Genomic DNA, 12,081 nt, shown 5'->3' with positions numbered 1-12,081 from the left:
GTAAAAAAGTATGATACTTGTTTTCTTTCTTTAATGGGTACCAGTGAGACATCTAACCATCTCTTTTAGTGTACAAAATAATTACCTCTGAGTTCATCCATTCACTTGCTTGTTACACATTTGATAATTCCTACAGGCCTAAATTCAAGGTTGACCTGCAATTTGCCAAACAATTGAGAAGGTGGGTGATATTTTTATAAACACTCCATGAGTGCTTTTGAATTTTCATGGCCAATAAATACTTTGGCATGCTAATTCAGTGACTCTGCTTATACTCTTTGATTGGAAGGACATTAAAGATTCCCTTTTATGTCAATACAAGTAGAGACATATGAGCCTAACACGAAATGTGAAGACATTAGTCCTTTCCATATGGGAAGATATGAAGAGAAGATAAACATTGAGATGTATCTAGTCTATGCATATCCCACACCCATTCTGTATTAACAAAAACTCTAAGGGAATGGATCTGGAAGAACAAACATATTTAACTAAGGTACAAAGTGATGATAGATCATTCACATTTACATTGACACTCCAAACTTCAAAGTATGCTCACAAAGAGGTATCCTCTCAGTTTATACAAAACACAAAGCTTGCCTTCAACAAAATAATAAACTATACTAAGTCTATCATTTAGACATCTTTCCAGGCCCCCCAAGTTATACCCTCAGACTCTACCCCCACACCTTTCTACTACTTTATTCTTATTATAAATATCTTCTGGAGATTTTTTTTTCTATTCTTATGTCCAATCACTCAACTCAGAAGACTAGATCTTTAAGAGAAACATAATTTAATAATTCATTCATTCAGCAAACATTTATTGAGACTTTGATATGTCCCAGGTACTGAGCTGGATATTAAGAATATAAATGTTCACGAAAATATGGAGTGCCTTGTTCAACTGGGGATTGCTCCACTACTATCTTACTCAGTCTGGGCTGCTATAAAAGAATACCACAAACTAGGTGGCTTTCAACAACTAACATTTGGGTTAAGTGTAGTGCAGCAGTAATGCGACTAGTTCCATGTGGGAAAGGTCCTAGGTTCACATCCAAGGCCTCTCTGAACATGCCATATATATATGTATATATATACACACACCTGTGATCTGGTTTGACTGAGACTGGGGATTGGTCACAGTATGAGGACCCTGCTGTAGATAACTTTCTCTCTTTCTTCCCCTCCCTCTTAGAATAAATAAATAAATAAACTTTAAAAACCAAACAAACAGGATGGGTATGGATGCTAGAAATTGTAAGGATAAAGTGGATTGTACACAGTGGGTGAGTTGGTGGTGGAGGATGAGTGTGTGGTACAAGGGGAAGAAACATATGACAGATGGCAAAATGTGAAGTTCTCTGCTGAAAAATAAAATATGTAGTGTACATCATGATGGGGACATTATGTAAAATGTGAAATTAATCAGAACAAAAAAACCTCACAGGAAAACCCAATGTAGTATACATTTTAAATGGGTGACTAATATGGTATGTGAATTATAACCTAATAAAGCTATTATTAAAATAAATAAATAGAGACCAGCAGATCGTATAATGGCTTTGTCACTACACTCCCACATGGCTGACCACGGTTCAAGTTCCAGACCTAGAGGCTTGAACATTCTAGGCACATGTGTGTGCATGCCCCAAATCCCAAGAGGAGAATGGAGGAAAAGGGATTGTGACATGACCATCCCCCCAGGGAGTGATTTCTCGCTTTCTGTCTCTCTCTATCTCTTGGGTGAGCGCACATGCCCTATCACAAAAATCTCTCCCAAAAAAGAAAAAGAAATGAATAAATAAACAAACAAATAGGCATTTGTTTTTCATAGTTCTGGAGGCTGGAAATCCAAGATCAGGGTGCCAACATGGTTGGTTCTGATAAAAGCCCTCTTACTGGTTTACAGATGGTTATCCTCTTCTTATATTTTTACAAGACAAACAGAAAGAGAAAGAGAGAAATAAATCCAAGGCTAGTGTCTCTTTCATAAGGGTACAAATCCCATAAGGATGGCTCTACTCTCATGACCTAATTACTTCCTAAACATCCCACCTTCTAATACCATCACACCGGAGGTTAAGATTTCAACACATAAATTGTGAAGATCCACAGACATTCAGTACATAGTAACCACTAACACAGAGCACTACAAATTGTTCAGGAAATAAGTGTTGTGGCTCCTCTTTATTGGTTCTTACATGATATTTTTACTTTCAGTGTTGGTTTTTGTTTATTCTTGCTCCAACTTGGTGATACAGTTTTTTGAATTTTTATCAGAGCTTGGTTCATTAGCAACTTTATTTTTATTTTATTTTATTTTATATGTAGTCTTTGGCACCCTATATCCTATCTATAATATTTACAAAATATTCAGCTTTACTATTTTTTTTTTCCGGTTTCATCTGACAGAGAGAGCGAGAGAGAGGGAAAATGAGAAAGCAAGCCACCAGGTTCAGGACTTGAACCACGGTCGTCCATGTGGGAGTCCAGTGCCTTTAACCACTACGGCACCTACTGGCCCCAGCTTTACTATTTCTATCTCAGCAAAAAATAGTTTAACTGGTCTGCAGTTTCATTATGGAAACATTTAAAATAGGATCCTTGTCTCCTTTCTTTGAATTCCTGCGTTTGCATCTCACACCTTTGTGTTATTGTCCTCTCTTTCATATGTAGGTCTCATTTTTCCTTTCCATCCCTCTTGGATCACTATCTTTGTTCTCTTGCCTGAACCCTTTTAAAGCCCATAAACTATCCTGGTAATCTCCCACATCATTCTATGATAATGCCTGAAAACATAATATGTTTCTTAATGGACTATACATACTTTCTAGACTTTCTGAACCACACAGCTATCACGGAGTCTATCTTGCCCAACAAGAGAAATCATCAGTGAAGGCACTGAAGTCTCTCTTGAATGTGGAAACTTTCTTCAGTAATCACCCTTCTAAAAACCATCATTATCTGGGTCATTCATTTTTCATAGTCACCGTTATTGTTGAATAAACATCTAAGTTTCCCTGTTGGGTAGGAGTAAGACTTCATTTTCTTGTCCTCACAAAGAGGTTTTGAAAATATCTTGAATTTCATGGCATAAGAGGATGCCCATATATCACTTCTGTAGAAGGTTGCCTCTGGTCTTCAAACAACATCTGGAAATGGTGTAATGTAGACTGAACACTGAATTGGATGTGAGAAAACCTGTATTGGGACCAGTAGTTAGCGTAATGGCTATGTCACTGGACTCCCACGCAGTCAACCGTGGTTCAAGTCCCGGACCCGGTGACTTAAACTCACTCCGGGCGCGTGTGTGCGTGCCCAAGATCCTGAGAGGAGAATGGAGGAGAAGGGTTTGCGGCCTGGCCATCCCCCCCTGAGGGGTGATTTCTTGCTTTCTGTCTCTCTATCTCTCCCTGTCTGTCTGGTGAGCGCACGTGCCCTATAGAAATAATCTCTCCAAAAAAAAAAAAAAAAAAAAAGAAGAAGAAAAGAAAAGAAAACCTGTATTCACTTCCCTTGCTATGCCACTAATTTACTTAGAGACTTTGGACAAGTCATTTACAGCATGCTTTGGGTAATTCGTATTCATAAGGTGGAGGCCATTCTAAGCCTGCTATGGTTGTTTCTAGCTCATAATGCCCACGAATCTATTTTTGTAACCTCTGTAACCAATAAGATAGGTGTTTGTACCCATTTTTGTTCTATTGGAAAAACCACATTATGTTTATAGTTGACTGTGTTGGATAGAACTAAATAAAAACAAACAAACCAAAACAAAATAGGATAAAAGGCTGGCTGCAGGTGCTTCTGTTTTACACTCACGCACAACCTAATTCCAGAAAAGCAGAATTCACAGTAGTCAGTGCCATGGAAACTGCCTGTGAATGTTATAAGAATCACACAGAAGCACTGGAAGCACAGTTGCTGGTAGAATAGAGAGGATTGGAGAAGCCTCTGTACAGAAGAATTTCTTATTTTAAACCAGTAGCAGAAACCAAACTGCAACTCCCTTAGACATTTAATGACTCACATACTTTAGTGCTGGAACATAGGCTCTGTGAATACCTAAAATGGGGCTAAGTGAAAATTGGATAACATTTGCTTGACATTGTCATTGCCCTTTCTCTAATGTCAAAGATGGATTTGCATAATTATGCTGAAAGCTAGGAAACTGCACACAGCAGGAGGTTTCCTGACTGGTGTGAGGTTTTAGTTCTCCTCCAGCTGTGACTCTCAAAATGAAGAAAATCTTCTTTCAGAAATGAAAAGAGTGCACACTTTCTAAGACAGTTATAGTAATGGCTTAACAATAATTGAACATGCATACCGATTTCCAAAGTGTAATTAAGATAGATGAGATAAGTAACTGATTGACTGAACAACCTTTTGCCTAGTATCAAAAACACTTCAGAGAGCAGAGTCCAAATGATGTTACCCCATAAACGTCTTTCTGATTAAAATTCTTTTAAGCTGGCCAGAAGCCTGATAGAAGTAAACTTCTGAAGACTGCCACTTAACAGGTGTGTGTCTATGGTGCAATACTGTCTTTCCAAGGTCACTGGAGTCATAAATGTTTCTTTTCAATGTATCTACAAGGGGAAAATGCTGAAGCAGGTGAAGCCTCTCTGGGCTCCAACGTTTACTAACCTCAGACTCTCTTTCCCAATAGGCTTTTTCAGTTTCAAACCCCGTTCTGACAAAAAGGATTTTATACTCCCAAACAACCTAGCAAACAAATTACCTTAGTCTGTCAAGATATCATCTCACAGGACCAGGTTATAATGCAGTAGTAACATACCTGAACCTACATGGGAAATGTCCTGATTTCCTGTCCTGGGTGCTCTCTGAGCACACTAAATACTCACATGTGTGCTCTTGATCAGGGCCAGCTGAGGCTGAGGGTGGACCGTGGTATGAAGATTCTGTTGGGGGTGCCTCTATCTGTGTCTCTGTTGCTCTCTCTCTCTCTATCTCTCTCTCTCTCATGGAAGTAATAAATAAATGAACTTAGAAAAAAAGAAAGAAATTAGCACAACACCAGCCTGGTGCCCCTGGAAGTGACATCTCACCCTCTGCTACCAGCCAGGCCATGATGGAGTCCACGAACTGGTATCAGTGAGCCTCTCAAGAGGCTGAGAAAGACACTGAGTCTGGACAAAGGAAGGACAATTCTTCAGCAGTCATGCAGCGGGATCACCTAGGAAGAAAAGTTCTAAAGCAGTCCAAACAAATTATTTCCATTTGAGACATTTATTTGCTGATGGAAATGGGGAATGGCCTGTCAGATCAGACTTCTATCCCTTGCAGCCTGCCTTTATTTCAGTCCTCCCACATTATTATTTTGGGTTTGGACTGTGCTGGAAAGACAACTGTCTTATACAAGCTGCAGTACAATGAAATACCATACCTACCAAAGGCTTTAACACTGAGAAAATTAAAGTAACTTTGAGAAATTATACAATAGACACTTTTCATTTCCAGGATGTAAGTGGTCAGGAGAAATTAAGGTCATAGTGGATGTCATATACCCGATCCACAAATGACATTGTGTTTGTTGTAGACTCTGTTGATGTGGAAAAGATGGAGAAGCCAAAACTGAACTTCACAGAATAAAGATGATATCAGAAAATCAAGGAGTCCCTGTACTTACAGTTGCTAACGAACAAGATCTGAGGATCTCATTATCTTTCAGAAATTGAGAAAGTGTTAGCAATGCATAAATCAAGCTCATCAACTCCACAGCATTTGAAGAATACATGTACAATCAAAGGAGATGGACTAAAGAAGACTTGAGCAACCATATGAAATAATTAAAGGAACAAAAATGGTCCAGCAGTTGTCATGGTGCTTAAAACACTGGATCCCACATGATCGACTCCACAGTTTGAGTCCCAGACCCTGCGGGCTGAAAATCATGCCAATAAATATGCATACATGGCCCAAATCCTGAAATAGCATGCAGAAGGGATTACAGTATGGCCATCCTTCCTGCAGGGTGATTTTTCACTTTCCCTCTCTCTCTTTTTGTCTCTCTGGCTAGGCCACATGCCCTAGGGCAAAAAAAATCTATATAAAACATATATATAAACAAAAAAAGGCAAGAAAAATGTTTCAGCAACAGGAAAAAAAAGATGAATATCAATACATTTTATATTTGTGCGAAGTCGGTTTTCTCTGGTCTGATTTTGACATATGAAAGTATGTCTACAGCCTGGTTTGCCTGTGTGCCCTCTTGGATGTTATAAAAGCAATGTTTTGCTGACCAATCCGATGCCCAACCTTGTTGCTTTGTGGAAGATGAGTAAATGCAGTGCTTCTTAAAGTGGTCTCATCTTTCTATACCTTGAATCTGTTGATGCTACCATTTTGGGAAGCCAAGCAAGGATAGGAGATTGACCAGAAAAAAAGCAGTGGAAATTTGACCTGAAGTTAGCAAAATGAAATCTTCAACAGTGAAAAAAAAAACTGTATCTCTCCCTCTCTCTTTTTTTTTTACTTGAATTTGTAAATAACAACAGGTCTGTTTTGCTATCATTCTAAATAACAAACAAGTATTTGCTAGTTGTTAATAAGAAAAATAATGAGAAGAGTAAAATTCTTAAGCTCTAGGAATGAAGCTCTAACTAAAAGTAAACATTCATGTTACAGTCAACTAACAGAGGGACACACTTCTCCAGCAGGTTCACCTGGCATTTGTGAAATCGTAACACTAGATCAGAAATAAGATCAGTTTTACAAGGCACTGTTTTCATGCAGACCTAACAATACATTGCACATAAGTTTTCATGGCTTACAAAGCTTTGTATACTTGTTGTTCATCCTCTCATTGATGAAATAGATCTCTATACTACCTCTGGATTCACTACAAAATTTACAAATATCCAGGACTACTTCATGTGGGAAACCAGCTCTTTTTCTGTCACTTGCATTACTTACTTGGACCAGCACTTACTAGGTTCAACATGTGGTTGCTTCTGTGGTTTTACTGCTAATATGGCACTATTAAACAGAATATGCATGTGTAGCTCTCCTCTGAACATGTCGATCCTGTTCTGTACAGAGAGAACTTTAGCCAGACCTCACATGTTACAGAGCAGAGCAGAGCTTAGCAGAGCATACCTTTCAGCTTCTTTCTGGTTCAAACCAGAGTTTGCAGCTTGTGCAATCTGCTAAATAGCAATTTGCTTGGAACTACCTCATAAACACAGAATAGGCAGATAGATTGATTCAGAATTTTTGCTGGAAGTGACATCTCACCCTCTGCTACCAGCCAGGCCATGATGGAGTCCACGAACTGGTATCAGTGAGCCTCTCAAGAGGCTGAGAAAGACACTGAGTCTGGACAAAGGAAGGACAATTCTTCAGCAGTCATGCAGCGGGATCACCTAGGAAGAAAAGTTCTAAAGCAGTCCAAACAAATTATTTCCATTTGAGACATTTATTTGCTGATGGAAATGGGGAATGGCCTGTCAGATCAGACTTCTATCCCTTGCAGCCTGCCTTTATTTCAGTCCTCCCACATTATTATTTTGGGTTTGGACTGTGCTGGAAAGACAACTGTCTTATACAAGCTGCAGTACAATGAAATACCATACCTACCAAAGGCTTTAACACTGAGAAAATTAAAGTAACTTTGAGAAATTATACAATAGACACTTTTCATTTCCAGGATGTAAGTGGTCAGGAGAAATTAAGGTCATAGTGGATGTCATATACCCGATCCACAAATGACATTGTGTTTGTTGTAGACTCTGTTGATGTGGAAAAGATGGAGAAGCCAAAACTGAACTTCACAGAATAAAGATGATATCAGAAAATCAAGGAGTCCCTGTACTTACAGTTGCTAACGAACAAGATCTGAGGATCTCATTATCTTTCAGAAATTGAGAAAGTGTTAGCAATGCATAAATCAAGCTCATCAACTCCACAGCATTTGAAGAATACATGTACAATCAAAGGAGATGGACTAAAGAAGACTTGAGCAACCATATGAAATAATTAAAGGAACAAAAATGGTCCAGCAGTTGTCATGGTGCTTAAAACACTGGATCCCACATGATCGACTCCACAGTTTGAGTCCCAGACCCTGCGGGCTGAAAATCATGCCAATAAATATGCATACATGGCCCAAATCCTGAAATAGCATGCAGAAGGGATTACAGTATGGCCATCCTTCCTGCAGGGTGATTTTTCACTTTCCCTCTCTCTCTTTTTGTCTCTCTGGCTAGGCCACATGCCCTAGGGCAAAAAAAATCTATATAAAACATATATATAAACAAAAAAAGGCAAGAAAAATGTTTCAGCAACAGGAAAAAAAAGATGAATATCAATACATTTTATATTTGTGCGAAGTCGGTTTTCTCTGGTCTGATTTTGACATATGAAAGTATGTCTACAGCCTGGTTTGCCTGTGTGCCCTCTTGGATGTTATAAAAGCAATGTTTTGCTGACCAATCCGATGCCCAACCTTGTTGCTTTGTGGAAGATGAGTAAATGCAGTGCTTCTTAAAGTGGTCTCATCTTTCTATACCTTGAATCTGTTGATGCTACCATTTTGGGAAGCCAAGCAAGGATAGGAGATTGACCAGAAAAAAAGCAGTGGAAATTTGACCTGAAGTTAGCAAAATGAAATCTTCAACAGTGAAAAAAAAAACTGTATCTCTCCCTCTCTCTTTTTTTTTTACTTGAATTTGTAAATAACAACAGGTCTGTTTTGCTATCATTCTAAATAACAAACAAGTATTTGCTAGTTGTTAATAAGAAAAATAATGAGAAGAGTAAAATTCTTAAGCTCTAGGAATGAAGCTCTAACTAAAAGTAAACATTCATGTTACAGTCAACTAACAGAGGGACACACTTCTCCAGCAGGTTCACCTGGCATTTGTGAAATCGTAACACTAGATCAGAAATAAGATCAGTTTTACAAGGCACTGTTTTCATGCAGACCTAACAATACATTGCACATAAGTTTTCATGGCTTACAAAGCTTTGTATACTTGTTGTTCATCCTCTCATTGATGAAATAGATCTCTATACTACCTCTGGATTCACTACAAAATTTACAAATATCCAGGACTACTTCATGTGGGAAACCAGCTCTTTTTCTGTCACTTGCATTACTTACTTGGACCAGCACTTACTAGGTTCAACATGTGGTTGCTTCTGTGGTTTTACTGCTAATATGGCACTATTAAACAGAATATGCATGTGTAGCTCTCCTCTGAACATGTCGATCCTGTTCTGTACAGAGAGAACTTTAGCCAGACCTCACATGTTACAGAGCAGAGCAGAGCTTAGCAGAGCATACCTTTCAGCTTCTTTCTGGTTCAAACCAGAGTTTGCAGCTTGTGCAATCTGCTAAATAGCAATTTGCTTGGAACTACCTCATAAACACAGAATAGGCAGATAGATTGATTCAGAATTTTTGGGTTTTTTAAAGGGCAAGAGGGTAAGTGTTTAGCTTCTAAGGCAAAAGGCAGCAGCAGAAACAAAAGTAACATTGATTTTGAAACAGTATTGTTATTATTAATACCCTGAATTTGTATAGCACTGCACAGTTTACAAAGCCCTTTTACAACTAGTATCTCATTTGATACTCATACCAACGCTGTGGGACAGGTGTTCATTAATACAGGAATTTGACTGAGGAAGAAATTTAGGCACAGAAATGTTAAGTGACTTACCCAAGTTTGTACTGTGAGTTAGTATGCATGAGATCAGTTGCACTTTGTGCTGTACAAATGAAGGATGGAAATAATCTGAACCACTCACTTTTCTGTCCTCTGTAAATCTTGGTTGAGGGGAAGATCTCACAGCAGTGTGTAGTATGCTTATCTTAATTTTGACTAGTGTTTCCAATATGTTAAATGTTGCGCAGAAGCAGTAGACACGCAGGTTACTAGGTGAAACTCACATGACATGGATATGATAGTAATACTGAACTAGTGTTCAACATTTAAAAATATATTAATTTAACTTTATTTATTATTATTTTTAATTTTCTATAGGGCATGCGTGTTCACCAAAGAGAAGCAGAAAGAAAGAGAGAAAGTGAGAAAGCAAGCCACCAGGTCTGGGACTCAGACTGTGGTTGGCCATGTGGGAGTCCAGTGCTTCAACCATCACACCATCTGCTGGTCCCATGTGCAGCATTATTTACCACTTGATCAATATACAGTGTGTCCTAAGCACCACAAAACACCTGGGTTAAAGTGTGAATTCACTTAGATTTTGCGATTTTTTAATTTCCTGATAAATTTGGTAAATTAAAACCTGTCCCTCAAGCAAGTCAGGGAGTAATTTTTTAACGGCTTTGTTTTTATTAACCATTAGCCAGCCCATCTAACAAAAGTTGAACAATGGCCTGTTGTTGAATATTCATGTGGGAAACACATCTCAAAGCAGAGGTATTCTGCCATATCTACTGGGATTAATTTCCAAGCACTAAAATAGGCATGCTTCCCAATCTCTCTGGAGTCTAACAACAAATAGCAATTAGTGAGAACATGAAGATACTTCTTGGTCCCCTTTCTACTGAATTTTTATAAAAGAAAAAAAATGGAATGGAAGTTACAGCATATTCCATGAATGCATTCTTTCAAATATTAGAAATGGGAAGTCTGCAGCATTTGTAGCAAAATTTTATTTTTCTTAGTGATATTTTTGAGGTAACTTGATATTCTATATTTCAAAGGTTATTTCTATGGGGAAAAATAAGATTTATTTACCAAATTTTATTGTTGAATAATAGCTGCCAAACCAGCTAGCTGAAATGCTTTTATGTGAAAAGCCACACTTTGAAGAAGGTAACTACTAGTTTTATGTTTTTATTTCCACTACTCAGTTCTCATTTTCATAGATTAAAAGAAAAAAGAACAAGTTTAAGTAATGCAATGCTTATTAATGTATGAATATGGACTTAATTGTCCCTCTTGACTCTAAGCAGTAATTGGAAATGTTCTCTATGTGAGTTAAGAAATGTGCCACATAGGCAATCATAACTTAAAACTTTCATTTTGAAAATTGCAAACTTATCTCATTTTCTTTTAGTAGAACAATAGTTGCCTGTCACTCTACATTTTCCTCAGAAAACCTGCTATAGGAATATGTGTAGAGTAGTAAAACCAGTATATTGAACTATAGCAGAGTAGATCAGTGCCCTATAGCACTGCAATATTGCACATACTCAGGTTGCAGCGAACAAAGCCCAAAGATAAATGAAAAATGTAAAAAAAAAAAAAGCAAAATGGTTATTTGGCATCAAGTAGACCATAAGATAACCCCCAGAGTTTTGATTTTTTAAAAAAATTGGATTCAGTTTCCTTTTGAACTGTGGAAACTCATTCAGGAAGTGCCATAGGCCAAATATGCTAGAAGTTTCTTAGAAATCTCTTCAGTGACCTTTCCTAAGACTCAACAAGAAATGTTTCCACCTAACACTTCACTTTTCTCTTTCCTATCAGTTTGGAAAATGCCTGTCACATTTAAAAACATGTACTATGAGCCTGATGAGATTTTAGATAAATTTGATGATTTTAAACACTCATTTTTAAAACAGTGACCACATTTGTATATATGATTGTTCAACTCGTTAAAGTGAGAAGTTCTCTCAAATAATAAATTTTTTTTTTTGGCTGATTGCTAGCTAATGCTAGTTTGGCTAATTGTGTTTATTTGGTTGGTTGCATTTTTACCCAGAATGACTAATCAAACTGCCATTTCATAGACCCCTTACATATGCATTTGAAAATATCCTCGCTATGCATACTATGTCCTAGAGTCAGTTTTCAGTATATTTGTTCTATGTTATACTGACATCTATGGACTCCATAAGAGAAATTCAGCCTTTTAGAAAAATTCTGTTGGCTGCTTATAAGCAACTTATAGTGTGACTTAACTATACAGACTAAGTGTTCCCCCAACCTATTGTGTGAAAACCTCTAGTTGATATTTGAATCTTATCACTTAGATCAAAATCATTATGAAGCTCTTCTCCCAGCTTCCAAAAAGAACCTGAAAGAGAGGCAATGAGTATATCTCCATTAGCGAAGAATTAGGGTCTCCTCTTTAATGAGTAGT

General features: G+C 37.7%; 2 pseudogenes; both read left to right on the top strand.

Moving 5' to 3' along the window:
- The first annotated feature begins 5,269 nt into the window (after nucleotides 1-5,269).
- Nucleotides 5,270-6,127, top strand: LOC102479453 (ADP-ribosylation factor-like protein 4A; annotated as a pseudogene).
- A 1,330-nt stretch (nucleotides 6,128-7,457) lies between these two features.
- LOC102479033 (ADP-ribosylation factor-like protein 4A) lies at nucleotides 7,458-11,563 on the top strand (annotated as a pseudogene).
- Nucleotides 11,564-12,081: the final 518 nt, after the last annotated feature.

This window comes from Tupaia chinensis, unplaced genomic scaffold (genome assembly GCF_000334495.1).
Source record: "Tupaia chinensis unplaced genomic scaffold, TupChi_1.0 Scaffold144991_2, whole genome shotgun sequence".
Classification (NCBI taxonomy): Eukaryota; Metazoa; Chordata; class Mammalia; order Scandentia; family Tupaiidae; genus Tupaia; species Tupaia belangeri.
Note: the sequence above shows the minus strand (reverse complement) of the source record. Positions and strands in the feature narration are given on the sequence as shown.